Source organism: Lissotriton vulgaris, chromosome 4_1, assembly GCF_964263255.1.
Source record: "Lissotriton vulgaris chromosome 4_1, aLisVul1.2, whole genome shotgun sequence".
Classification (NCBI taxonomy): Eukaryota; Metazoa; Chordata; class Amphibia; order Caudata; family Salamandridae; genus Lissotriton; species Lissotriton vulgaris.
Genome location: NC_141691.1, coordinates 1,405,401,464 through 1,405,429,071, shown reverse-complemented (window position 1 = coordinate 1,405,429,071; position 27,608 = coordinate 1,405,401,464).

Here is a 27,608-nt window from a genome sequence, read left to right as displayed (position 1 = left end):
AATTTTGTTCGTGTAGATGTTGTTAAGCTCAAAGATACCCATGTAAATATTTGCGTAGGTCGGTGCGGCGCAATTGCCCATAGCCATGCCGGACATTTGTAGGTACCATTTCTGATCAAACAAAAAATAACTATGATATAAGGTGAATATCATAAGTTCCAGGATGAATGTTTTGACAGAATCCGTAATGTCACTGAGGAGTAAGGCTTTTTCTACAGCTTCGATTCCGCCGTCATGGGGAATGGAGGTGTATAAACATTTGACATCAGCGGTACATAATATCAATTGCTCCCCTTCATTGATCTTTATAAGAGAGAGTTTATTGAGAAATTCCGTGGTGTCTTTTATGTGACTCTCCAGATTGGTGACCATGGGTTGTAAGTATCGATCGATAAACTTACCGATCGGTTCATGTAGTGATCCTCTGGTAGAGACAATTGGACGAAAAGGGGGGTTCTTGAGATCTTTGTGTATTTTAGGTAACATGGTAATGGTGGGGCTTCTCGGGTGTTCCACTATCAGGTAACTTTTAGTTCTTTCGTCAATGATTTCATCATCAAAAGCTTTGTGGATAAGTTTAGTCAATTCAATTTTGTATTCGCTAGTGGGGTTACCACTTATTGGCATGTAGGTGTTTGGGTCCAAAACATGTTCCATGATCCTTTGGTTATATAAGCTGGTGTTGAGGATAACTAGGGCGCCTCCCTTGTCGGCTCCAAGGCATTTGATGGAAGTATTGTTGGCGATTTTTCTTAAGGCATCTTTATCCTTATTGGTGATGTTGTTGCGAGTTTTCTTGCTAAAGTTGATTTAGAGATGTCTTGTCTCACCAGGGTCTCAAAAGTATTGATACTCTTATGACTGCTGGGGGGCATGTAGGTGCTAGATGGTCTTAAGCCCTATAGTAAGTCAGGTTTGGTTTCTGTGGGAGGTTCCAGTATTTTCTCAAAAAAGTGTCTTAAGCGTAATTTCCGGGTGAGTTTGAAAGTGCTTACTTCTAACTCCAGTAGATTGGTGTTACTTGTAGGGATAAACGACATTCCCTTTTGGAGGGTTTTCGTTTCATGTTCCGTAAGTACTGTGTCCGAGATGTTAATCACTAACGATTCTTCCTGGTTTTTGTTTTGATCTTCGGAGGTTGCTGGGTACCTTCTGTATCTTTTTCCTGCCCTTTTGCCCCGCCTGGGTCGTCGGTTCTGTCTGGGCTTGCCTCTAAAAAAGGCTCCGGTGTTGTTAGATCTATGTTACTTGATGCTTGTGTCGGTTTTTGGCCATGTGGATCTGTGAAAGTAGACGGTTCCGTCGGAGTTCTCCTTTGTGGACGACTGGTATTATCACTCCCTGAAGAGGAGGTATCGGTATATTGATTATACGGTTTGTTTCGTTGGCGTTGGGCGTAGACATCCGCCCAGGTGTAGACCTCCCCTAATTTGTAATCCAGGGTATCTCAGCGAAATTTTCGAATCTTTCGCTCGTTTATTTCTTTTGCATGTCTATCCAACTGTTTGTTAATCTCTTCCAAGGTAACCGTGAGCTCCTCAGGGGTAATAGTTTCCTTCAATTCAAGTTCAATGGCCGTGATTTCTTGTGAGAGTTCAGATAATATTTCCGACAATTCCTCAACAATCAGAAGTATCAAGTCCAGACTACATTTGTTAAGGATGGCATTCCATCTCTCTAAGAATGCTTTTGAATTTTTGCATAATGAGGTTTTCAGAGCGATCCGTAGGCCTCGGGGTATGCGCAGTGCTTTGTGGTACTTGATTAGTGTATTCGCATGTAATTTCTGGTTTATCGGACGTTTTGAGAGGTATAGAAGCTGTTTGATACATTGTTCCTTTGTCCTGCTTGAAGTGGTTTGTGTTAGGTCCTCATTGATGAGCGCATAAATCCTTTCAGTTTCTTCTGTTCCGAATGTTAATGTACTAGCTCGAGCTTCAGTTGATTTGGAGATTTCCTCGTACTGCATTCTCGTATGATGAAGTGGGGCGTGCTGCCTGCCAGTAGGGCAGTAAATGTGAATTCAAAACAAGGGTGTTGGCACGGCGCACTGCTTATCTTTGAGAGGTAGTTTGGTTTGATGATTGGGGATGTTTCCTAAAAGATGAAGGTGCTCCAGCAGGTGACGCAACTGTCCTAGTGCATCGAAACTGTTGATAGGTTGAGTGCGCTACTGGGGCATAGGCGCATCCCTGCCTTTGGGCAGACTTATGTGGTTCGTTGTAACGATACAACTGACTCCAAGAAAGTTAACAAAATCAAGTTTCTGTGTTTTATTTCAAACGTTCATTTTCAAATCCATTAATTTTCCTAGGTAGAAGTGCATAACATCTCGTAGTTCATGTTCTCAACTTTATGACAGTTTATCAAGAAATGCTCCAATGCATTTCGGACCCGAGGGGCCCTTTATCAAGGAGCGCTGTAAAGAAACAGGACATAGCTCTAATCAATGACTGTCTGATAATTAAATATATACAATAACCAAACATGAACTGAAAGTAAACTAAAAAACATCATGCAACAGAGTGTGCACATACATGTTAAGTGGCATTACCCCATTCCCCATTACCCCATTCCAAGATGGCCGCACTCCTCACCCCCCTGCAACCAGTCCCTCATCTGTTTCTACCCCCTTAGATTTCATCCGGAAACTCCGCGTTCACTACGCGAAGTCCCCGAACTCCGTTACAGACACCCTCGATACGCCGCGTGCGTTCTACTTTCCCAAGTAAGTTAAACCCTAGGCTTGTCCTTACCGAGAAGGCCCACCCAACAGCGTTCCCGCAATGACTTGTTCATTACGTTATGTTTCCACAGATCCCATGAGAAATTCAACTTAAGGTTACCACGTAAGTCTCGTCTTGAACGAGCGGCTTGCTTAATCGTTTCACCCTTCACCATTTCCCACCTTCAGACCTCCGTCAAATCTCCCCTTAAAGCGCACAGGCGGACAACCATAATTCACGAATCCTTCCATTCCATTATTCACTCACCTACACCCCGTCTTTACACCCCGAATCAACATGTAGTGCACGGTCACTTTTTAATTTTTCATTTTGATGTTAGACATGTCACTTAACATGTATGTGCACACTCTGTTGCATGATGTTTTTTAGTTTACTTTCAGTTCATGTTTGGTTATTGTATATATTTAATTATCATACAGTCATTGATTAGAGCTATGTCCTGTTTCTTTACAGCGCTCCTTGATAAAGGGCCCCTCGGGTCCGAAATGCATTGAAGCATTTCTTGATTAACTCTCATAAAGTTGAGAACATGAACTACGAGATGTTATGCACTTCTACCTAGGAAAATTAATGGATTTGAATGAATGTTTGAAATAAAACACAGAAACTTGATTTTGTGAACTTTCTTGGAGTCAGTTGTATCGTTACAACGAACCACATAAGTGTGCCCAAAGGCAGAGAGCTGCAGAGGTGAAACTGAGATTCCCCCTTACATCCTATAGAACTAAAGGAGGTGAAGCAGAAGGTGGGAGAGTCGGACCAGCGAGTGGACACTCTAAAGCAAAGTAATGATCCACCACGAATTACTGGAGCTGAGAATGCACAATGCTGATCTACAGCTTAACCTAGAGGACTTGGGTAATAGTTCCCATCGCTCAAACATCAGGATTAGGATTCTTCCTCTACTGGTGGATTCTAGGAACCTAGAGGGAAATGTCATTGTCTCTCCACCACTTAGTGCCCGAACTGGCGGATGGAGACTTTATGCTAGAGCGTATTCATATAGCGGGCCACCCATCTCACACTGCCGGAGCTGCACAGGACATACTCACTTAAGTTCATGACCTTTGGCAGAAGGAAGCAATTATGGCTGCTGTCGCAACCGAAGCCCCATCCTCTTCAAGGGCACAAAGGTGTGACTCCACTTAGATCTATCACCATTCATTCTACAGAGATGCTGTAAACTCCAACTGCAGCCACTTTCTTGGGAGACAAGAGAGTTAAATACAAATGGTGCCACCCATTCTGCCTCACCTTCATTTGGAACAATAAAACCTGCATTGTGCGCACTTCGGAGGAGGCCCAGGCGGTCCTGGAGTTGGATGATCCCCGAGGAGGAGCTAAGCGGATGGCGGATAGTCAGGAACAGCCTGTGCCACAATTGCCCATTGGGGGGGTGCTGCCGGGTCCCCAAGTAGAATGCCTACAAGCCATCCACAGATGAAAGTGCTCAAGGAAAATTGCAACACAATGACGCCACCTAACATGCACTTAGTTGTAACCCTCCAGCAAGCCTGGGCCACAGCTCCATGCTACTTTTGATCCACCTGAACCCCCTGTTGAGTACCCCCATCCAGGACTCCTTACATTAGCAAGCACCCTTATCCTGTATCAGGACAACCGAGCACTCAGATATGGTTAAGTTCCTAAGCTTCAATGTGCGTGGGCTAAATGAATCCATGAAACCACTTACTCTCCTGTCTCTACTCAGAGACTGGAATGTGACATTTGCCCCCTGCAGGAGACACATCTCCTGAAAAAGATCTGGTGAACGCTTTGGTCCTGATGTTTCCCATCTGGACCACCAAACATGCAGCAGTGACAATCCTGTTGGCTGCCAAGTTCCAAGAACACGCTGTGCAGAACCAGGTAGAACTTACTGGGAGACTACACCGTGAGAAAGTGCCATCATTCTTGCATCGGTATGCCCCCACTTTTTGCTGAACTGCTGATGTACTTTGACTGAATGTGCCCTGGACTCCTGCCAACCAGGTGCACAGGGCCTGTGTTCCTTCCCTAAAGCTGTGTTGAACGAAAATGCAATTGGCATCTCTGACCACCTGTCAGCTCCTAGTAAATGGTACCCTAGGTACCCAAGACATGGTGACCAGAGAAGACCTCTAAGGGCTGCAGCACTTATTGTGCCACCCTTATGGGCCCGTACCTTGACACCCACACACTGCCCTTGAAGGCTGAGTGTCTAAGTACAGAACTAAACAGAGAGTCGACATGGCACACATCCCTGTGTGCCATGCCCACAACCCCACTGCCCTGGCCTACATCAGTCACCCCTCTAGCTGGGTGCCCTATGCCAGTGGTGTGGGCACAGGTGCATGAACCCTGTGCCCCTACAGTAACCAGGGCCATTCCTGGGTACTGAAAGTGCAGTAATGCCATTAAGAGTATATGGTGCTGGGAGGTTGTCATTACGAACTCCAAAGCACCATAATGGCTACACTGAAGACTGACAAGTTTGATATCAAACTTCTCAGCACAATAAACCCACACTGATGCCAGTGTGGGATTTGATGTAAAATGCACCTCAGAGAGCATCTTAGAGATGCCCTCCGAAACCTAACCTACAATCCACGTTTGGTCTGAGTGGCTGCCCAGGCTGCCACACAGCAGACATGTTGCTGGACCCCTGGGTGGAGAGCCCCACACTCTCCTGGGCCTGCAACAATGCGCATCCTGGGCGAGGTGCTCGGTCTCCTACCCCAGGGTGGGCAGGGGGAAGCTTTTCCAGGCCACTTGCTGTACTCAGCAAATGGCCCCACCAGTTCTAACCCCCACTCTAGCTGGAAGACTGGCGGGAAACCTTACATCAGGAAGGGGGTGTGCCAGCCTGTGCCAACCCCACCATTTAGGTGGGAGAGGCGAGGTGAAGCACGACCCTGGGCTCCGGCCATCTTGAAGATGGGGAGCCTTTCCTAATCACAGCTAGGCTCCTGCCCCCCTCCCACAGGACATGGACAGGGACCAATTGGTCCCTGCCCTTGCCCTACTTGTAACACCCCTAAACTTAGTATTTAGGGGCACCCTGAACCTTCCTTCCTCAGATCCCGATAGGAAATCCAGAAAGAAGATCAAGAAGACCCGCCGTGCAGCTGCTAACAACAGGACGACACCAGCTGACTTGGCCCCAGCCCTACCAGCCGGTCGATCCTGGAACCTGCTCCTGCTGAATCCTGGTGACTCCTGCAGACAGCAACCTTGGCCAACCCGGAGGACCTGCCTGCCTTGACCCTTCAACAGATTGGGACTCCCCTGAGCAGAGGCTCCAGCAGCAATACCCCTGTTGCCAGCCAGGAACCGCAAATCCAGCCCACTCTGCACCCGCCAAGCCAAGCCCGCTCCCGAGTGGCACAAGACAAGGAGAACGTCCCCCCGACGACTGGTACCCAAAGTCCAGTGCCCAAAGACCCTCCTCGACGACCCAGACGACGCCAGCAGCCTCAGAACCAGGGACCCCCCAACCGCGACCAGCTAAGGGTAAGATTTCCCGACGCCAAAAGACACCCCTGCACCCGGCGCCCAACGGTTCCCTGTGACCTCCTTTGGGGTACCTACCTCTTCTCCAGGATCCCAACTTACCTCTCGAAGTGGTGGTCGCACCTGAAGAATCTCGTCCCCGAGCCTGCAGCCTCTGTTCCCTTTTTAACTTTCCCATTGGATAACATTGAGCACCCGACGGCTCAAAAGCACCCTGAACCCAGCCGCCCGAGTGCTGCTGGAAGTGCAACTACTACCCTACTCGACTTCCCTACTTGCCCTGAGTTAGTGACCAGGAGCCCAGCTCCGACAGCCACATGGCCTGCTTGCTGGCAGCCACCAACCACAGGCCCCCTCCCCTCCATTGGATTGCATTGGGCCTACTCTCTCTGCACCCGGCTGCCCCTGTGCCGCTGAGGATGTACATACTGTAGGTTTCTGACCCTGGGAACTCAAGTCCTGCCATAGGATAACATTGACTGGTTTGACTCAAAAAATCTTCTAAGTGTGAAGATTTGAAACTTTAAAATATTCATCTAAAATCAGCTGAATAACGAAATCCGAAGTACTCACCTGTGATCAAGAGTGAAGCCAGCCCTGTACCTTGTAGCCCAGTACTGAACCGCAAAATTAATCCTAACCGTGTTTACTAGTAACCTGAATTTTCTCCTTAGGAAACCATTGACTGCTTTTCTGTGAAATTCCTTCTGTCTACTTTTGAAAACTTGAAATATTCCTTTAAAATCGTACCATTTACTGAAACGCACTTACTAACCTGACTTAAGTAGAGATCCCAGTGCTGGACCCAGGAGCCCAGTACTGGATTACAAAAGTAACAAGAACATACTTTACCTGTGAACTGAATTTCCTCCCATAGGATAACATTGCTAGATTTTTCCTGAAAATTTTCTGTGAACTTTTAAAATACAGTTATATTCTTTAAAAATCACTGCACTAACCAAAACACTTATACTGGACTGTTTTCAGCTTAAGTCCCGGGACTGAATCTAGGATCCACTCCTGGAGTTCCAAAAGTAATCTATAAAGTAATCAACTGCATTTATGTAGAAAAACCCATTGAGCTCAATGATAAATTGTGTTTAGAATTGTGTTGCCTATTGCAACCACTGTACCTATTGTGCTTACCAAGTTTATTGCCTTTCTGAAAAGTAACTACCTGAGATCATTCCTATTGAGAAAAGTATATTTTGATACTTGTTGGTTCTACAAAAATAAAATAACTATATCTTTTGCTATAACAACAATTGGCCTGGAGTTCAGTCCTTGATGTATGAAACCTTTTGCTGACTGAGTGTGTACAACAAATGCTTTACACTGTCCTCTGGTACTGCCTTACTTCTCGACCAAGCTACCACTTTGGAGAGTAAGGTCAGACCTAACTTTAACCTCTGTTATACCTTTGGGGATTGTGGTCTCTATACACACTGTACCTTACTTTGGTCCAGTATATATAGAGTCACTTTCTCACATACACTCCTTACAGCTCTTGATGCAAAACCACATATATATCCTTTTTGCAGGTTTGTCTGGGCAAGATTCGTTATGTCTCAGGTGTTCTGGAAATAATTCCAACTCTGCAATGGTTTTTTATTTGTTGCTTGGCCGATTTATTTGTACTCTATTCACAAAGAGTAGGTGAGAGAGGAAAAGCCAGCACGTGTTTCGCCCCTTACATGGCCATCTGGCCTTGGGCTTCCTCAGGGCGGGTAATGATTAAATGCAGTCTATCAGCGTCATCGGTCAGGATGAATTTGCAGAGATTCTTAAAATTCTAGGCATAATGCCAGGGCGGAATGCGGCGGTCCGGTCACGTCTGTGTAGGATATATATCCATATATCCATATATATCCTTACATCCATAAATGCACCCATTGAATACCTGGAGCTAATTATTCTGAGGGCTCTAGGCCTGACTACCTCCACTTCTAATACAGACATCCTAATAGTGGGAGACTTCATCCTCATCCCTGACACCACACTAGATAGATCGGCTCACAGCGTGGGACAAAGGGGCGCCCTCATGCCGGAGGCTCACTGCTGGAAGCATGAGATGGGTTTCTCTAATTCTTGGAGGGTTCAATACCCAGCAGACAGGACTATACTTTCTATTTTGCATCTCACCAGAGTTATGCCCATATAGAATTCTTTCTCACCTCTCCATGGATTTTGGCATTTGCCACACAGACTGAAGTAGGCGTTATAAAGCTCTCTTTGACAAATCTCTTATTTTGATCTCCTTTACTACACTGAGCCATGCCTTGCCCTGTCAAAAATTGCTGCTAAATGGCACTCTCTTGTCAGACATCCTTCCTCTCAAAGAGATACAGAAGGTGATCCATGACTTCCTACAAACTAACAATACACCAAAGACCTCCGTAGCCCAACACTGGGAAACCTTGAAGATGGTCATTAGAGTGACACTCATAGCCATTTTCATACAGCTGAATAAAACTTGAAAGGCCAAATGCTCCTTGTTGGAAGACCAGATAGGGCCCTTTAAATTGCCCATAAGCAGATTGGGTCCCACGTGATGTGTAGACAATTAAAAATAGTACAGAAACAACTCAAGGCCCTTGACACAGATAGAGCGGAATCCACTCTACTCTGCACAAAGCAGAAATATTATGCTGGAGGGGATAAGATAGGGCACCTCCTAGCTCACAAGATATAGAAATATCTGATATTAGAGATCTAACACAGACAGGACACACAGTGCATACTGATTAAGAAATTGCACTTGCCTTTGAGCACATCTATGATAATCTTTATGCAGCTGAGGCAGAAGAACCTACAGTCTCTGATACTTACAGAACCTTACTCCCACTGGAAGTGGTACAAGCTCTAGAAGCTGACATCCATGTAGAATAGGTAGTCTGAGCCATAGGGAGATCAACGTCATGGAAGGCCCCTGGGTTAGCAGATTCACCCCAATCTTTTACAAAGTGGTCACCCCCCTACTGGGATCCCTCCGCAGGTGCCTGTACAACTCTTTGTGGGTTACGAGTGCCCTCACAGAGGTCTTGAGGAAAGTGGTGACTACAGTGAACCTCAAGCTCTTTAAAGACACCATGAAATGCTAATCCTGATACCCCATCTCCCTACTAAACGTGGATACAAACCTTTTCACAGGTATTCAGGCCGCACGCCTCAAACTACTCATGCAGGGCTTTTTTGACTCGGACCAGATGGGATTCATACTGAAGTGGGAATGCAGTGAAGATAACGAACTCCCAGTGCATCCTTTTGACAAAGAATTCTGCTCCAGAACTTTAGCCCTTCTTATGTTGATCGACACTGAAAAGGCGTTTGACCAGGTACCCTGGATATTTCTGTGTTGGGTGCTCAATAGGATAAACTTGGGCTCCCCTCTTCAACAGATAGATGACATGCATCTCCAGTGGACCTATGGCCCAAGTGAGGGTCAATGATGTTTCCTCTCTGGCCTTCCCTGTCGCTCGAGGTAGACACCTGGGCTGCCCCTCTACCCAATTCCTTTTCTCCTATACATGGAGTCATTATCCAAAAGAATCCAAAGGGCCACACATTAAAGGCATCACACATGAAAGTGACAAAATTGCATTTTAGGATTGTTTATGTGCAGGATGGAACACCTTGCTACACATAAACAATTCTCCTCTGCCCCAGACACCCTTGCACTCTGGGCATTGTATCTAAGCTGCTAAACTTAGCGCCATCGCAGGGGGAAACACAAGGCTGCACCACGTTCTTGGAAATATGGTGCAACCTTGCATTTCAGAAGAAGCAGATCATTTCATTAAGCCAAGGAGGCTAACGACATGCTCTGCCACTTGCTTGTACATATCCCCCTCAGTGCTTTAAGTTGTATAGGACATCCACCATCAACACAATACTAGACAAACAAATTGATATGTATAACAGAAATTACTGAATTGCTAGCAACTAGGGAATTACACGCAGCTGGAGAGTTTAGCTTCATGGAGCTTTTAATTTCTCTTGTGTCATATGTTAGACTCAAAATGTTACCAAGACAGTTCTGATTGTGCCCCAGGTGGGCCCAACGTTACTGAGAAACCCATAAGGATCTTTACTAAGCCCAGGCAAAATGTTAATAAATTGGTACAACTTTGCATAAATTCTGGTACTTAGCATTACAAAAGTCACATGTAATGCCTGATCACTGTTAACAATATTTAATTTGGGTAAAACACTTATCATATGAACATAACAACAATGCTAGAAGGCTTTACCCAAGGCATTTAGCTGTTGTTTTTAATTCTTGACACCCATAATTAACATGAAAATCAGTTTGATTTATTGTTTTTCTCTGAGGTTGTGCCATAGAAGGTGTTACTATTGTGAATACAGTGTCAACTTCCTCTTCCTGTCCTGAAGACATTTCCCTGTTCTTTAATGAACCTGTGGTAATTTTAGATTTGTGTTGTGGAGGGAAAGCATCACTGTTTTGTCTGCACTCTATCTACTGTATCATCCCGTCTTGAAATGTTTACTTAAATAATTATTTTTCCCTCATGGTCGCATGTTTAAATCCCCCCCACCCGGCACCACCGCCCTACTGTTCTTAACTGCATGGGCAGCGGCTGGTCAAGCAAATCCATTGTTGCCCTTTGTGCAGGTCCATTTGGGTAAGATGAAAGAAGTATAAACTAATGTAAAAGCGAAGGAAGAGCATCTATTGCAAGGTGATTAATCCTTCATTTGCATACAAATATCACCCTGCAACAAGATATTGTGTCCTCTATACATTTCAGGAATCATTTGAAATCAATAGGGAAAAGAAAAAGGTTTAATAAATGTTAACAATGTTCTGAAAATGTGTTAAATTGTTTTAATAAATACATAACAAATGTTTAGACATATTATGTAGTAATATTCATATTGACTAATTTAAAATACTTTTTTATAATTGTGTCTTTCATTACTTAATAGATGTCAAAGTCATTAAGTGTATATTGTATTTTTATCATTACAATTTTAAAATACCTACTCACAAATGACACCTAAAAAGTGAAATGGCCAATACAAAAAGATATCTCTGAACCTTCCAAAATAAAAATAAAATACCCTCAGTCCAAAAAAATAAAGACCGACCATGGAACATAAAATACATTGAACCATTAGAAATAAATAGATACCCACACCAAAAAAGCCCAGCCTAAAACCAAAACATAAAAACCCTGGACCATACAACACACAAAACAATAAACTGTTAAACACAATTACACATTACAACATTACCATGATCTAACAATACCATGGTTAATGTAATCTAGAGTAAAATCTGCAATAAAAAGGTAACATACCTGTGACAGTGTTATGTAAACTTAATATTTTCAATGTTTGAGTGATCATTCTGGGTGCATACTTCTATGTGCCTCTTCGAGTGTACGTGAATGGATTTTTGTTTACTCCACAAGAGTATCTCTTGATTCATCTGAGATTTCACAGTTTACTCTAATGCTCAATTTCGACCTCCTTTCCTTGTCCAACAGGTGTCTCTTTTTTTAGGGAGAAAATATAATCTAGATGCCCCAACAATATTATCTAGACGAAGGACTAACTTACATATACTTCTATTGAAAATACTCAAAGATGCAACGCCTATGGACTGCAAAGTGTTGATGTATTTAAAATAATGCTGACTAGTGGTTCAAGTCAAATCTTAAGTGATTAATATGACAGACGTGGGGAGCAGCTAAACATTTTTATGTTTAGGTGATTGATCATTTAGGAAACATGCTGCTTGTTGTCTTGGATTGTTATTAGATTGACATTTAGTCAGTGCTGTTTATTTTAGTGCATGCCCCTCGGTCTGAGACCTTATGCACCCTGTTAACTTTGACTCTCAATTAAGCATGGGCGGAAAATCCGTTTCGCTCGCGGATTTTGCGGATTTTCGGGAAATTCGCAATCCGCGAGATTCGCGAATCTCCTGCAAAATCCGCAAATCCGCGAGCAGCGGATTTTGCTCGCACTGCTCGCACTGTTCGCGTGAGTTCGCGGCTTCCCAGTACAACTTCGCGCCCCGCGAATAAGTGCTAAATTGCAGAAATACGATCTTAGCAAAACTGAAACTACTTACCAGGTTCAAAAGTTCAGGCTCATCATTAGTAGCCATTTCCTGTAGTGCTTCCTGAGGGGCCCCTCCAGAGTTCAGTTGCCAGTTGCAACTATTATGTGACCCTGCTCTGAACCTCAGAATAGTTACACATATGCCACAAAGGTCCTGAATTACAGCTAAGGGAGACAAGCAGGAGCCAGGCTGGAAGTTAAAATCCATTAATCAGCCCCTAATTCATTATTGTCAGTTGGGGCAGGGCAGGTGTTGTAACTAATTTTGCAACAATGAAAGCACTTAGCAAGTGCAAAAGATCACTAATCAGGGCGCACTAAGGAAGCAGGTACCAGCTAAAAAAATATTCTGTGACACATTAATCAGCCCCAAATTAATTCAGGTCACTTGAGGCAGGGAAGGTGTGCTTTGCTTTGCCGAAAATAATGTACACTGGACAACCAGAGGGTGTGGTGATGAAACAGAGGGTGGCATGGGTGGGCCAGAGGGTGGCATGAGTAGTCAGAGAGTGGCAGTGGTGACAGAGAGTGGCAGTGATGAAGAAGAGTGTCCCAAACAGGCTGGACACGTAGAAACAACAAGTTCGCAAAACTTGCGACCCGACAGGTAAGTTCGCAAATTGCGAAATTGTAAAAACCCTCGCGAACTGGCAGAAACACGGGCGAACACAAAAAAAAAAAAATCCGCAAATTCGCGGGAATTCGCGGATTTTGCGGATTGCGAGTTCGCAAATCCGCAAAATTCGCGAACGCGAGATTCGCAAAATTCGCCCATGCTTACTCTCAATTAATGTAATTTGTTTAATTTTCTCTTCTGAAAGGACCTTCATCGTGCCTTCCTTTGTGGTTCAGCCTTGCTCCCAAAACCAACAATGCCAGAATGAAATTACATTTTTATGCAGCATCAGTCTTAATTTTTATAAATATTTTTGAACGTGGTGTGTCTTTCATATTGTACATTGTAGCCTAGATAATCAATTTGAGAGCAGTCTGTGGGTTGCTAAAGACTGGTTGATTTGTGCTAACGTAATTGTCATCTTCCTTCCTTAACAGATGTGCCATGTCCTAGGGAGTAGCTGAATGCTGAATGTATATATGCATCTCTCTCAAATGTTTGCAGCTGGTCAATACATATTTATTAAATACAAGGAAAAAGGTTAGTGGTATAAAATATAGGGATCCTGGCGCTCCAAGGGGAAGTCACTAGACAGCTTGGTCAGTATATTACTATAACGGTGCTGGAGGGGTAGAGAACCACCAGCCTCCCCAAATCTTGTGACCTAGGCTACAAATGTACGTAATGACTATCCTCAGCACAGATTTTATGATTTTAATGAAATGACAGCAGTAGCATATGTAAGTCCACTTGAATACACAACAGAATCGCAATGAGGTTTCTTATTTCTTTAATTCTTTTCCTCTGGTTCCATTTTATTCAAACAAGAACTTAGCCGACCAACACATGTTTCCTCGTCATAGTGGGTATACAGTCCTGCAACTTTTTCAAGGCTCTAATGTCTCTTATTTTTGTCCATTTCATGTGTGGTGATAATACCAACCCACACGATCCTCCAGTGTGGGCAAATGTTCTTGGATAACTTTTAATATGTGCATATACCAACCACAATAAACAAAAAACTGGAGAGAGGGTTTGAGGGAATATTTAACGACCTGAGCACAGTTATAATCCCCCTTCAGACTATAGAAAACACAAAGAATAACTGTGGGTCTTAAAATGTAGGACAACTATGTGTGTGGAAATGGCTATGTGTAAGCTTTGAATATAAGCAAACTACTGGACAATTACCTATTGTGAGTAAGTGTCCATCAGTTACTCTTCCTGTACCGCCCAATTCATCATGTGGTCTACTTCACAGTAGGCAGTCCGAGTTAACCAACTCCAAGGTGTTATTGGGAGATGGTTGATGCTGATGAGGTAGTTTACAGGGTGATAGGTAGATGTTGTTTGTAACTGAAAGCAGTGCAAATGTGATTAGTGAATAGTGATAAAAAAAGGGTGTGTTTGTAGTAAAATTGGATAGTGAACGCAATATACCTTTATTCTGGAGCCGTGCACTTCCAACAATAAAAACAAATAGAGTGCAAAAAAGTCAGATGGTTTTAACAAATAAATACTGACTGGCTTATCTGGTCGACATGTTTCTGCGGACATTTAAAGGTCCACATTGGTACCTGCCGCTTCTTCAGGACCCATAAACTTAGTTGCTACTGCTCTTGTGATAAATAAAAAACAACTGTGAACAAAAATGGTAAATGTCACCTGTTCACATCTGAATTCCCTCCTGGTAGAGTAGAAAAATTCCAGATGTTGAGTTGCCATAACACACACACATAGACAAACATAAGAGCAAAAGTAGGATAACATACCATCATTAGTATGAGTTACCACCATAATTATTGGAGTATTGTTCTTTCATGGCAATTGAATTGAATATTATCAAAACAACATAGGCTCACCTTTAATTCAAGGGGGAAGTGCCTCCACCTCACCTGGCAAGCAGCTCAGGACAATGGAGCACCGCTCTATAGTACAAAAAATTCATTAAAAGATTCTTAAAATAAGCTTGTGATAACCTGTGTGGCCGCCCTGCAGTTAGAAGTTATGGAGAAGTGTGGCTCAATGGTTAGAGCAGGCAGACCTCGATGCAGAGCTCTGGCCAGGGACCAGGGTTCGATTCCTGCCCCGGTGCGTCTCGGGCTCATTAATTCCCCGACCGGATATTCTCGCCTCAGTGCCTATTCTGATCATGGGTCCCACGCTGCAACTCTGGGCAATAGCTTGCTTAGTCTCCACAACGGCCCCCACAACGCGAGGGATGCCCGGTCTGCACCATGGTGGTGCCCAGGAGTGGACACTTAACAGGGAAAGCCAGGAAGGGTTCCCTTGCGGTATTCGTACAAGCGCCGGGAAACCCACTGCGGGTAGCTGTCTGCTATACAAGTACAAAAACATTTACATTTTACATTTACATTTAGATACTCATAGTGTCAAAACAGAAGTAAAGGGATCGGCCTGTGTTTAATCCGTCTCGGTTCGGTTCAAAAACTTTATTCGATTCGGAAAAGAATCATAAAAGTCAAACATTTTACAAACATGATTAAAAAATGTTTTTAAAGACAGTCTTAAAATTAAACATTGAACTGGTAAAGCACATTGATTAATATATTCACAAGTAGAAAAACATTGGAAGGACATACTGAAAATAGGGCCCATACCGTTTCCTTTCAATCAACTTATGTTAATTCGTAAATTATTCATACTAGGGTATACATCAGGGGGGGCAAAGGAAAAAAGTCACAATACAACATTATACATGGGGAATGACAGAGGTTCTTAAGGCCAAATTAACCATACCGTTTTCTAATCAAGAGTGACACTCGTATGAAATTTAACATCGCACAACAAACACCAGAGGATGACAAAGATAACAAGTAGTCATAACCCTCATTATGATTACATAGTTGCTTCTCCTTCAGAATAGGCTTAATAAACCTAATTCTCGGGTCCTTATATAAGGGACAAAAGAGAACAACATGCATAGTGCTTTGACTAGCTTTGTTGTTACAAGGACAAGGGGGCAGCCTCTCACACCAACCCCCTTGTTTAGGAAACGCAAAAAGAAAGTGCAAGATGTTTAGCCTAAACCTTGTCAGATAGAATCGCCATTGCACATGAGTTGTGAAGGTTAAATAAAACTGATGCTGTAAATTAACCATAGGACCAAATTGCCTAGCCAAAGAATGAACATGTGAGGATTTCCAATCACTTGATTTAATGACAGTTTTAATGTCTCCCTGTATTTTTTCAGGGTTATCAAAGATGTCACCCAAACCTATTTTATGGAGTATTTCATTAACATATGATAACCAGGGAATCTGTTTCCCATTTTCCAGTTTTAGACAGTCCTGGAGAATGTCTCTAGAGAGCTGTAGGTCCTCTGATAGCCATATTTTGCCCCATAATAGTAAGGGTGAAAGACGAATGGTATCACTCACGTAACTCAAACCTATTTCATCATGGGCAAATTTATTTGATGAACCTGATGGAATAGCCAATACACGCTTTATAAATTTGTTCTCCATGATTTGTATCGTGGCAGGGCTTTCAGTCCCCCAAACCCCAGCCCCATAGGTAGCTACCGACAAACATTTTGATTTGTACAGGGTTTTTAAATGTGTAACAGGTTTTTGACCTAGTTTGCCACAGAAGCGAAACAGACCTTCTATAGAGCGACTAGCGCTCTGGACTCGAATCTTCATTAACAGGGCCCATCTTAATTTATTATTAAAAAGGTTTCCCAGATAGTTAAAATTTTCTACCTTTTCAATGGTAGAATTGTTTACTACAAACTTTCTGGATTTGGTCCCCTTTGGGCCACAGACCATGGCAAAGGATTTGGTGAAATTTACCTTCAGATCTAGGTCCAACATGAAGTTGTTAAAGGCATCAAGACAGATCTGCATGCTGTTTCCTGTGAGTGTCATAAGTACCGTGTCGTCGGCATAAGAAAGCATTGGTATGCTCCTGCCGTTGACCTTTGGGAAATCGTGGCAATGGTCCAACAGGTACTTTTCCAGGCCATTTGTCTACACAAGAACCAAAAAAGGGGCTAATATGCATCCTTGTCGTACGCCCTCAGTTGAGAGGATAGATTTAGTTTTTTCCCCCCCTGGCCCGAACCTTATGGCTACAGTTGTTGATTCATGCAGTCTACGGAGCAAGGTGACCAAAGGTTCCTCAAAGCCCATATCCCCCATCATTTGCCAGAGCTTGCTCCGACATACAGTGTCGAATGCACTTGAAAGGTCCATGAAGGCAAGGTGGATGGAGGAATTCCTTGCCTTCATGTACTTTCCTATAATTAGAGCCAAGTTCAGGCACTGTTCGACCGTCCCTTTACCTTTTCTGAACCCGAATTGGGAATTCACAATGAGGCCCACCGAATCTGCCCATGTTTCCAGTCTGGCTAAAATGACCCTACCCAATAATTTACATGATGCATCAATTAGTGAAATTGGGCGATAGCATCGGGGGTCAGATCTATCGCCCTTCTTAAAGATCGGCACCACTACTGCCTCCTTCCATGATGCCGGGATGCGGCCAATAACAACTGCTCTAAACACGTTTAACAGTAAAGGGGCCCAAACCGTGACATTATGCCTGAAGAAATCCAAAGGTACTAAATCGGGGCCGGGGGCTTTTAATAATATGCCTTTCCTCAAGGCATCTTCCACCTCTTGCAAAGTAAGCGATGAGCTCAGGGACAAAGATGTTTGTGAGACAACCAGCTCCCTAGGGTCTCCTGATGATGATTCCTGGATTAAAATTCCATTTGGGTTAAAAAAAATTCCAAAGTGTGATTCCCATGTCTCACCTGTAATCTGCATCACAATGTTATCCTTGCCATTACTCGTGAAAAGGGGACGATTAATAACTTCCCAGAAAAGCCTGCTATCTTTTAATTCCGAGGCCTTCTCTAGATCTTCCCAGGCTAGGTTTTTTAAATCCTGCTTCCTTGTTCTTATGGCCTCTTTATAGGCCAGTCTGGACGTTCTAACCAGCTCTTTATCCCTTGGTTTTTGTTTTAATGCTATTTTCAAGGATCTATGTGATGCAGAGCACGCGGCATCGAACCATCTGGGGCCCATCCGTTTATTTTTCCCAATTGGTTTTTTGAGACGCTCAGCTACATGCCCACATAAAGATTCAAAATTCCCTATGACCTTTTCAGGGTTAGCTGTAGGTGTTAGACATGCCTCATATTCGGAACTATATCCATTTAGGATCTCTGCCTCAAGACCAGCAGCGTCTATTTTACCCCATTTAAGAGTAATGCCTTGATTCCTGTTATACTTTATAGATTGCTCCCAGACAGGATGTTTGGGTTTAACAGGGCAAAGCAGGGATAACATTAGAGGGTTATGGTCACTGACAGCATTTGCAATTACCTCCAACTTGTCAACATAATGAAAATACCCACTAGACACAATTGCGAAGTCAATAAAACTCATTGTGCCTCTACTTCCCTGAAAGGTTGGTATTGGAGCTGAATTTGGACCAACCCAGGGCTCCACTATACATAGATCATTTAGGATGATGATATTATTTAAAGCATCCCCCTGGGGTGTGTGTTTGAAGTGTGTCAAAGGATGTTCATGAGAGTCTTTCAAACCACACACATTCGAGTCCACATGGCTCTATAATGAGCAATTGAAATCTCCCAACCAGATGATAAAAAGTAGGGGTTGTTCACGACGTGCCCTGGCTATAGCCTCCTCCAGTTTCGATATTACAGTTGTCTCATTATCATCAAAGATATTATAATACCAATTAATCAATAACAATGGTTCAGGGAACAAATTGTCCAACATTAGCAATTGAAACCATGGGGTGTCATCTATCTTAGATGTTACAAGTTTACATAATTTTAGAGAAATCGCTGTCATTATTCCACCTTTTGCCCTACCCGCTTGTGAAGGCACCGCTAGGACATTAAATGATTGAAAACCATCAATATTCTGAGGAGTTCGGCTCCATGTCTCCTGGAGACACAGAATATCACGATCACCCACAAATTCTAACCAGGCCTCATCCTCTAATCTAGTAGCAAGCCCAGCGATGTTCCAAGAAATTAGACACAACCTTAATTCACCTTGTTTGTTTCTGACTGGTTCAGATATTGCTGCCAAATTTTGCCTTAAGGTAGTTGGATTTGATTCACTTTCTTGGGTAAAGCCAACCTCAGGGTCTTGAGGGTTTGTAGTACGATCGTCACCTACGGAAACATCCTCCAGCAAGTTATCGTTACAACTTTCCCCCTTCTCCCTATGACTAGGCTCTCCTATTAACAAAGCATCACCAGGAAAGTTTTGTGATGGTCAATCCATCTCCTCCATACCCACAAGTGGATCAAAGCGATTTCTTAGGGGGATGTTACTAGGGAACCACCCTAGGTAATCATCTCCCTGAAATCTTGGTCTTGGGTCATTGTACGGGGGTTGCAAAAAATTGTTGTTGTTACATGTTGATCCCCTGAAGAAGCCATCACCCTGGTGCCATATTCCCCAGTTATTTTGGTTCTGCCATGCGGCCATATTTCTCCGGGTCCACCCAGGGTATGTATCACTATGAAAGCTCAGCCCGGGATTCTTCTGAAACAAAGTCGGAGGAACAAAATTCAAATTTGGATAAAAATATTCCAAACCTATACATTGGATATCCCCAACTCTAGCAAACCTTGGTTTACGGCAGATCATATCTTTTACCCAGGTGTCACTGAAGTTAATCAGAATACAGTCCCTCTCTAAATCCTTCTCACTTGGGCCCACCCAGGGGACTCTACGCACACTGAGTATTTTTGTTTTAGAATCAGGAGGAAGTGGCCTATTGTTATTAAGCCAATATGTTACTTTATTTTTTAGCTCCTGGTTTGATTCCATTTTATTAGGCAAAACTGGGGGTACTCCTGTAAGAATTACCATAAAAGGGACAGAGTCTGGGGGCAAATGTACGGGTGGTAGTTTCTTTTTATGTAGTCTGTCACTATTGACTACCGGTCCCTGCGGTGGTATTAGTTTGGGCCCAGAGGTAGCTCCCTGCTTAGAGATAGTTGCTTCAGATGTTAACGCTGTGCTGGCCATATTTTGGCTTGGGGACCCCACAGTGACCGCTACTGCAGGTTTGGTACGTGCTAATGGTACAGGTTTGGTCCGTACTAGAGGGACGGGTGCTACCTTAGGGTCAGCAGTTGCGGGTGTTTGGGGTGCTTTACTTACATTTTTCTTCTCTCCCCCTTTTCTGGAGATACTATTGGTGGTGTTATTAATATTGTTATTGTTAGTGCCCCCCGTCTCAGGTGGTTTACTCTTGTTTGCTAGTGTTTCAAGAGAATGGGTATTAAGTGAAATAAGATGTTCTAATTGGTCTAACTTTAGGTTAACAATTTGGGTTCTCTCTAGGAGGGGCAACAAAAGCATCTGAACCAGTTTCTCAATTTTCCCCAAGAGATCGTCATTATTATTAGTGTTAAAGGAAAAGATTTTCTGTCCCACATCACCTAAAAGGGTGCCCTTTTGCTTAGGGACATTTGCCGAAACTCTAGGTGCAACTATCTTCGCTAGCTTGGTTCTACTTCCTTTTCTGTGATTCCCCCCTCTTTTCCGTTTGTTAGGATGGTTAGGTTCATGCTCACAGTCTACGGCTCGGGCTTGTGAAGGGATGGACCCATTATTGCTCAAATTACAGTGTTGGGTACTATCCCCCGTGATACCTGATGGTATAGGTATGGGAGTGGGTGTAGGTACTTCATCTTGGGAGCCCCCTAAGTCTGCAACCATGATTGGCTGGGAGTCAGGAATTATGACTAGATTTGGGCTAACTTCCAGGTTGCTATCTGGGCTCTTGTCAGGGGTAGGTGTTGACTTATTGGGGGTAATTGTTGAACCAATGCGTCCCAAGGAGGAACGTTTTCCTGTTATTAAGTCTAAAGACAAACGCTTTTCAGTAAGGGCAATTTCTTTTTCTAAAATCCCCGTTGCCCGGGTTATAAAATCATCTAAAGTTCCAGTAGCTTTCCCATTGTTCGTTTTTACAGTTACCTGTCTACCCTTCCCTGAACGCAAGGACATCATGTGAATCTAGTATATCGTTTTTTTATCTATAAACAAGTAAATTTAATACAAAGTCTTAATACCGGTTAATGAAGGAAAGTTCTGGAATCACCAATGAAAGAGAGTGGGCCCAACCCGACCTTGATCGTCCTTGGACAGCCTTAGACGGTCCCGCCTTTGTCCCGGGCTTCTCCCGGCGCGCTCCCGCGCTGCGGGTACACAGCGAGTTTTTATGACAAGTGGCGTGATTGGCGGGTGGGCGTGGCCGGCAGGGAGAGCAGCCCAGCTGATGGCGATTGGGCGCGCAGGGACTCCTGGTCCACGGAGTCCCTGCCTGTGCTCGCAGCCCTGCCGGTCGTAAGACACCAGCCCCTTGCAGAAAGAACAATGGCCCCCTCCTAGGCAGCCGCGCTGCCGGACCCGCGAAGCGGGTCCGGCGAGGTTTTTTGGCGCTGTCTCCGGTCTCCGCTGAGAAGGGCTCCCGCTGCTAGAGTCCGTCAGTTACAGGCGTTTTTGGTGAAAGGTCCCACCAGGTAGGAGGCAGAAGACACCTTTATCCGTGGGCGGGTGGGCGTGGCCGGCAGGGAGAGCAGCCCAGCTGATGGCGATTGGGCGCGCAGGGACTCCTGGTCCACGGAGTCCCTGCCTGTGCTCGCAGCCCTGCCGGTCGTAAGACACCAGCCCCTTGCAGAAAGAACAACGGCCCCCTCCTAGGCAGCCATGCTGCGGGACCCGCGAAGCGGGTCCGGCGAGTTGCAGGCGCTGTCTCCGGTCTCCGCTGAGAAGGGCTCCCGCTGCTAGAGTCCGTCAGTTACAGGCGTTTTTGGTGAAAGGTCCCACCAGGTAGGAGGCAGAAGACACCTTTATCCGTGGGCGGGTGGGCGTGGCCGGCAGGGAGAGCAGCCCAGCTGATGGCGATTGGGCGCGCAGGGACTCCTGGTCCACGGAGTCCCTGCCTGTGCTCGCAGCCCTGCCGGTCGTAAGACACCAGCCCCTTGCAGAAAGAACAACGGCCCCCTCCTAGGCAGCCGCGCTGCGGAACCCACGAAGCGGGTCCGGCGAGTTGCAGGCGCTGTCTCCGGTCTCCGCTGAGAAGGGCTCCCGCTGCTAGAGTCCGTCAGTTACAGGCGTTTTTGGTGAAAGGTCCCAATTGTGAATAAAACATGGGCCTATTATCTCTTTGAAACATGATTTCAAGTGGCGAAAGATCTTTTAATGTGTAAAACCTGTCTTATTACTAGATGAAGTGATAGTTTCTGTTCATCAAAAAAAGGACCAATTTATTAATGCCCCTGTTTCGTGTTGTAATCTAGAGTGATGCAGTTTCTTTTTATTTGTAGGCTATCGTGTTCTTTACACGAAGCGTTTATTAAAGAAAGGCGTTGTCCAGAAAAAATCAACAACTTTATGAAACACAACTCGGTTATTTACGTGCATTCTTACTAAAACGCTGTGGTTTGTATATTGTGACCTGGCAGCGATCCCATATGGTGATCCGAGGCCAGTCACATCTCTGGACTGTTTTGGAACAACCAAATATCCCTGCACATATAACTGACGTGTCCAAACATCTCTTCATGATAGAGCAGAAATGGGTTTATAAGTTAAATTGTAACAAAGCAGGCCTCAATGAAGACATCCCTTGGATGTCACTATGAAACGACAGTTTCAAATTAATTTTTTGTGTAACTGAACAAAAAAAACCCTCCTGCTATACCACCATGATATGATAGACCACACTGTGTAACAACCAAGCTGTTGTCTATCCTAATTATGACGCTTGACCCTAACTATACACAATATAGGTAGTCACCAATATCCTTTTGACCCCTGCCTCGCTAATTCATGTAGAAATTGGTCTCTCATTCGGTGAATTTCCCTTGAAGCCTTTCTTTAACAACTAATTTTCTTCAATATTCATGTTGTATTTCCATAAGGAAACTATGATATCTAAGATCACTGGCCATTACTTGTTAATAAACAGGTGTGTAATCAAATTATACACATGGTCAGATGGAATAGACTAGAGAAGGGTGACTTTGTGGACTACATCTCCCATAAACAGCTGCGGGAGCATGTGGTCCGCGACATCCAATGAGAACTGAGCCATAGTCAATAAGGAAGCAACAAGCCTCTGCCGCGGTACCTCCCCAAACAGCCCAGAAGGCTGCCAGGAGTACCGACGGAGAGGTAAGGAGAATATTATGCGTAGAGATCTCTGTAAGAATGCGCGCTAGAAATGCAGTTTCTGTCTTGTATACTGACACCAACCCGAGTTTAAAACCTTCATCATAGAGCGCCAATACGGTCTGCTGTGTATACCTACACGTACCCGAGTTTATAACTTACATCACAGAGCGCAAAAACTATTGTTTCGAAGCATGATTCAGGCGAATCATGCTTCGAAACAATAGTTAACATTAACGCGGTCTGTTAAATGCGCGTAAAGAACCAAGTTCTGTTTCGGAATTGTATGATGTGACTGGCCTCGGATCACCTTATGGGATCGCTGCCAGGTCACAATATACAAACCGCAGCGTTTTAGTAAGAATGCACGTAAATAACCGAGTTGTGTTTATGAAATTTGAAATATGAATGAAGTCGTATTTCCACAGGGGTTCACTACTCAGAGCCTTTCATAAAGTCGTTGATTTTTTCTGGACAATGCCTTTCTTTAATAAACACTTCGTGTAAACAACACGTTAGCCTACAAATAAAAAGAAACTGCATCCCTCTAGATTACAACACGAAACAGGGGCATTAATGAATTGGTCCTTTTTTTGATGAACAGAAACTATCACTTCATCTAGTAATAAGACAGGTTTTACACATTAAAAGATCTTTCGCCACTTGAAATCATGTTTCAAAGAGATAATAGGCCCATGTTTTATTCACAATTGAGACGGATTAAACACAGGCCTATCCCTTTACTTCTGTTTTGACCCTATGAGTATCTAACTGCAGGGCGGCCACACAGGTTATCACAAGCTTATTTTAAGAATCTTTCAATTAATTTTTTGTACTATAGAGCGGTGCGCCATTGTCCTGAGCTGTTTGCCAGGTGAGGCGGAGGGACTTCCCCCTTGAATCAAAGGTGAGCCTATGTTGTTTTGATAATATTCAATTCAATTGCCATGTAAGAACAATACTCCAATAATTATGGTGGTAACTCATACTAATGAAAGTATGTTATCCTACTTTTGTTCTTATGTTTGTCTATGTGTGTGTGTTATGGCAACTCGATATCTGGAATTCTTCTACTCTACCAGGAGGGAATCCAGATGTGAACAGGTGGCATTTACCATTTTTTTTCACAATTGTTTTTTATTTATCACAAGAGCAGTAGCAACTAAGTTCATGGGTCCTGAAGAAGCGGCAGGTACCAATGTGGACCTTTAAATGTCCGCAGAAACATGTCGACCAGATAACCCAGTCAGTATTTATTTGTTAAAACCATCTACCTTTTTTGCACTCTATTTGTTTTTATTGTTGGAAGTGCACGGCTCCAGAATAAAGGTATATTGCGTTCACTATCCAATTTTACTACAAACACACCCTTTTTATCACTATTCACTAATCACATTTGCACTGCTTTCAGTTACAAACAACATCTACCTATCACCCTGTCAACTACCTCATCAACATCAACCATCTCCCAATAACACCTTGGAGTTGGTTAACTCGGACTATCTACTGTGAAGTAGATCACATGATGAATTGGGCGGTACAGGAAGAGTAACTGATGGACACTTACTCACAATAGGTAATTGTCCAGTAGTTTGCTTATATTCGAAGCTTACACATAGCCATTTCCACACACATAGTTGTCCTACATTTTAAGACCCACAGTTATTCTTTGTGTTTTCATACACCGACCACAACAAACATTTACAATTGCGTGAAAGGTTATGAGAAATTTAAAAAGAATTCCTGATTAGTGCCTCCTCCATCAAACAGCCTTATTTTGACAGTACTCCCTGGCTAACAATATTAGTAGGTAGGGCGTTGGGTCAAAAAGTATGGACAGTTGCATGGGAAGACCCGTGTACCACCCATGGTGTGCATTCTTGATACAAAATAGTGCAAAGTGGCTCCAAACAGCGCGATGTAGGGCAGAGTGCTGTTTATAATATTTTAAAGTTACTTTTGAGTCCCAAAAACATTTTTTGGGTGGAAAGTAAATACTTTATATTCTCTTTCCACCACTTTGTGTGACTTATCAATGGTGCAAGGAAATGATAAATCTGCTTTTTTTGCCTCTGATGTCTTACTTGTTGGACTTTTTAGAGCAACCACTTAGTCCCTTAGCTACTAAGAGGTTTTGGGCAAGTTAACCATAATGTTTGCTTGGGATGGGTGGTGTGATGTGTCATCAATTCAGTGAGTACTACCCAGGGCCGGACAGGTGATGCCGGCTACCAGGCAATCCCCTGGTAGGCCGGAAGGGGTGGGGGCCGGTTTTGTTACAGAGGGCCGATTTTTGAGCAAAATCAGCCACCAGCAACAAAATCAGAAGGCTGTTCATGAAACTGACATCAGTATTCCTGCACACTCTGTGCGTGGGGAAAGAGAAAAACTGCCATTGGTGAGGTGACCTCATCTCACAAATGGCAGTGGTGCTTTTTAGTATTACCCGTACAGAGTAAAGTGAGATTGTGGACTGCTGTCTGTGGCCTGGGTGAATTTAATAGAGCGAATGCGCACTGACAGTGTGTGAGCAGGCAGAGCACACCTGACCTGACCCGCCTTAATGTAGGATGTGATGAAGGAGGGGCGCAGATGATTGGTCGAACCTACGCAGCATCGCGTACACTACCCCAAGTAAGTCTGCTGCCAAAACGATGGAACATTGAGCTGCTGCCCAGAGCATAGAAGTTAGTTACCAACGTCCAGTTCCCTCGCTGATTCACAGTTACCTGCCTGCACGAAACGCAACTACTTAGGACAGGTAAGCATTCCTGGCACTATATTTTTGGAGACATACCAGTCCAGCCATGAGGCCAAAGAAACAGCTCATGTCTGCGATTTTCAAAAACCCGGAGATGGGTCCTGGTACAGTGGAGACCATGCTCATACTCCCGAAATGAAAGAGCAATTTGTTCATATTTTCCCTGCCGTTGGGAGCCAGTCAGAAAGATCTGGCTGGCGGCTGCACGGGGTTTGACAGTGTATTGTAAAGGACAACATAAAACAACTTGTATTTCTTCTACCAGCTGCAAAACCACCCCTTACAGAGATAACGCGGGAAAATGTTGGCGTAATGAGATTCTCCACAAGTCTGCCTCTGCCGGAGAACCAACAGTGTTCGAGTTTCCACTATCTCTGCATTCCATCAGCACAGCTGAGAGATGAAAGTGTCCCAGAGTGGGGCGCTCACTCCTCGCTGAATAAATAACATTAAATTTAACTGCATAGGTGTGCTGAAAGTATAATCGCAATGTTTGTTTAGCTTTGTCAAGAGCACAGCTCTTTTGTGGCTATTTTGAGTAGCCAGGGTCTGTAGACTTCCCTAGAGGGGACTGAGAAAATAGGCAAAGGATAGACAAACTTTGATTTTTGGGGGACAATTAGGAAAAGGATTTATTTTTATCCTAAATATGGCATCAACAAAAGGTTTACGGTTCTAAACTCACCATCTGCTCGGACACGTTGGACACTTAGGGTCATGCAGAGCTGAATCAAAACAACTATTTTTTACCACGTTTTTGCCATTTTTCTATGAGGCCATTTTCCATATTTGTTGTAATTTAAAACTACTTTCAGTTGTGGGAACTAGTTTGAAACCCATAGGTGATCGAGGGAAGCTATAGATTTCTGAAAAGTAGACAACATTCTGAATTGAGCAAGGGGTCATATGTGTAGATTCCTCAATATTTGCCCCAAAAATACTAACTGTAAATTAAGCAATATTTAGAATGGGTAGAAAAAAACAGTCATTTGTGAAAACCTTTTCATCTGTTACTTTTTTTTACAATGGCCAACTTGAAAAATCTACATATATATCATTATTTCCACTAGTCCCTTCATGATGTGAGTATGTATATTGGGTTTCTATGTTGCAACTGAGCTGCACCTTGCAATAGTTTTTCAGTGTGTAATAAGTGAAGACCAATTTATATGGTGAAATTTGTAGACTGAAAAATGGGTATCAAGAAAACCTATGTAATTCCGAAATGGGCACTAGATATGGAGCTATGGAGCAGTGGGTATTTGTACATTTCCGAATCTGGGGGTACCCATACTAGCATGTGATTTAGAGGGCAAATTTCAAAATGTCTTCTTTTTCACAAACTAGCTAACATTTGAAAAGCTCAAATGCAGCAAAATCCAATTGGTAATAACAAATGTAGCATTTTTCTATGTGTCCACATGTCTTCAGATAAAAATGGTACCTCACTTCTCTTTTACTTACCCAGAAGCCCTTGCAAACCTCAAACTAAAAAAACACATTTTCCTCACATTTCTGTAATGGAAAGCTCTGGAATCTATAAGGGAGCCACAAACTTCCCCATGCCTAGCATGTCCCCATGTCTCCCAATAAAATGGTATCTCATTTGTGTGGGTAGGACTGCTGCCCACAACATGAAACGGCCCAAAACACAACATGGACACCACATTTTTTAACTGAAAAATTACTCTTATTCC